This window comes from Pygoscelis adeliae, unplaced genomic scaffold (assembly GCF_000699105.1).
Source record: "Pygoscelis adeliae isolate BGI_AS28 unplaced genomic scaffold, ASM69910v1 Scaffold386, whole genome shotgun sequence".
NCBI classification, from domain to species: Eukaryota; Metazoa; Chordata; class Aves; order Sphenisciformes; family Spheniscidae; genus Pygoscelis; species Pygoscelis adeliae.
The window spans coordinates 1,982,814-1,985,262 of record NW_008824940.1 but is presented as its reverse complement, the minus strand read 5'-3'; positions in this window follow the sequence as shown (position 1 = coordinate 1,985,262).

Below are 2,449 nucleotides of genomic sequence, written 5' to 3'. Positions count from 1 at the left end.
GCTCTGCGACTCGGCCGGCGGTGTCAGGATGGAGGGCGCAGGGACGGTCACCAGCGGGGACAGGGCCTTCTTCATCAGGTCGGCTGAGTTGATGTTCCAGGCCTCCGCCGTGATCAGCTGGGCCACCCCGTTCTCCAGCTTGTTATTGGCCATCGCCGAGGGCGAGCTCGTGACGTCCATGGGCAGGTTTGGGGCGTCCTTGTACAGCTCCTCCATGTCGCAGGGCTTCTTGGGCTCTGCCGGCGCCGCCTCTACATCGCCGTCAGCGGGACCCGTGGCGGCTCCGGGCTGCCAGGGGCATCCGCACGGACATAATTTGGCCTGCAAACCAGAAACATATTTTAGGCACCGCATAAATCTCCTCCTTAAAATAATATTTGCAATTGCCTTTAAAGACCCCATCACCAAAGAAAAGCCATTAAACATTTCCACGCTTCAGGCTAATGGCTCCATAATACAGTGTAGTACATATACAGAGATGCTGGATATACATACATCCATGAGTGTTGTACGAAGAGTTTTGAGGAACTTATATTTAGCCATAAACACAGATAATTTAAAAGACCTTGAGGGCTGCCCGCAGCCAAAACCCACCCCCCAGTACACAGCCTGAAACAAGGACTCGGGCCATCCGTTTCACGTTTTGAAACAAAGCTTCACATAATAACAGAGCCGAGCGACAGCGCACTGTTTTAACTCAACAAAAGCCCCAAAACCAAACATTTCTAAAAATATCGTGGCTAAGAAATGTTCCACCATGGGCGAAGGGTCCTCGCTTCCCTAAAATACTCGTCCCTTTTTCATCCCAGTGGGATTTACTAAAGGCAAGCAGGCGAGTGCCGCACACTGCGTACAGCATCTTCAAAACTGCCGTGTGCAGGGTGAGAAAGAAGCAAACCCAAACCAAACGCCAACGTTTGCCCTGCCACAGAGCTAGACAGAGACAATCCTGTGAACCAGGCACCTGAGTCATAAAAGACACGAAGAATAAAAAAAAAAATCAAAGCAACTTCAAATTTATTTTGACAGCACAACCCTTTATATTAACCAAGCAAATGGCAATTAAAAAAAGGCAGAGATGGTTTCCATTCATGATTGCGGTGAAATTTGCAGCCTATTTCCTAAAAAGACTAACACCCCCTTCCCCTGAAAAAAAAAGCAGCAAACTAACGGTGCTGTACATCCATTTATTCAGAAGGATAAATAATTTCCGCCCCACGAGCTGCCGCCGGCAGACTTTGGCTGGGGGCTGGCCGCTCCGCCTAGCGCTGCCCGTGCCTCTCCCGAAGTGCGCGGTGCATCCTGCCGTAGTAATAATCACCATGGAAACTTGTCCAGTTTCAACTCCGTTACCATGGGAAAGCACTGGCGCACCCCAAATTTACATTTTTCACCTGCACGCGGCTGAATCCTCCTCCCTACGAATGAAACGCGTGCCATCGCCACCGCCCGGCTGGCCGGGCCGGTGGGAGCGAGGCGCTTCCCTGCATCCCGCAGGCACGCTGGCGTGGGGATGATAGGGAGGGCAGCGCCACTCCAAAATTGGATGCGTGAGGAGTCCCAGCCTGGGGATGCGTCTGTGTCTGAGAGCACACGAAGAGCTCCGCCGGCTCTGGCGCTCACAGAAATGATTTGCTCGCATAGATCTTTGTAGGACCAACAAACCTGCAAACTAAGAGGGGACAGGGAAAAGGGGGGAAGAAAGCAAACCCCATGAACAAAGGCTTAAAAATGGCCAAGGCAGGGAAGCGGGAAATCTCCCAAGTCTCTCCCGAGACCTGTAAATCCTTGGATTTGGCAGCGAGATGCCATGGCGAGCGCAAGACTACAGAAATGTGGGGAGTTAATAGCGGAGGCTGGTTGGGTAAAATACTAATAATTTATCAGGCGCGTTTGAGTTCTTAAAAAGGATTTTTAAAAGTAAACAGATGAGTCATATCTTTTCCCCTCCTGCTGCTGGCTTAAGGAGAATAATTCCGGATTTTTCTCATCTCATGAAACATTCTGCAGAAAACATTCACAAATACAGGGTTGAGGGTTTTTTTGTTTCCTTTTCCAGCCTTGGCTGAGACAGATTACAGGCAGGCAGAGATGCCCAAGCACTGAAAAAAAGGAGCAAAAATCAAATCCCTTATTCAGAAGGTGACAAGTATCAGTACCAAAAAAATTGGGCCAGTCTTGTTTTGGGGAGGGAAAGAAAAAAAAAAAAAAGAGCAATCGTTTCTAAAAATAGAGACAACCAGGAGACCGCTCAGCAGATTCAAGCTGAAAAAAAACAGACGTCGTCATTTCTGTTAAGGAATTAAAAAGCCATTTTCTACTGCTCTTATATAATCTCTCCCTCCCTCTTTTTAAAATGACCATTTTAAAACCCTGTGGTCTCTGCAGCGTACACCAGCATCTTTGCTCCTCCGGCTGCTGCAGCACAGCCGACTATTTTACACATGAC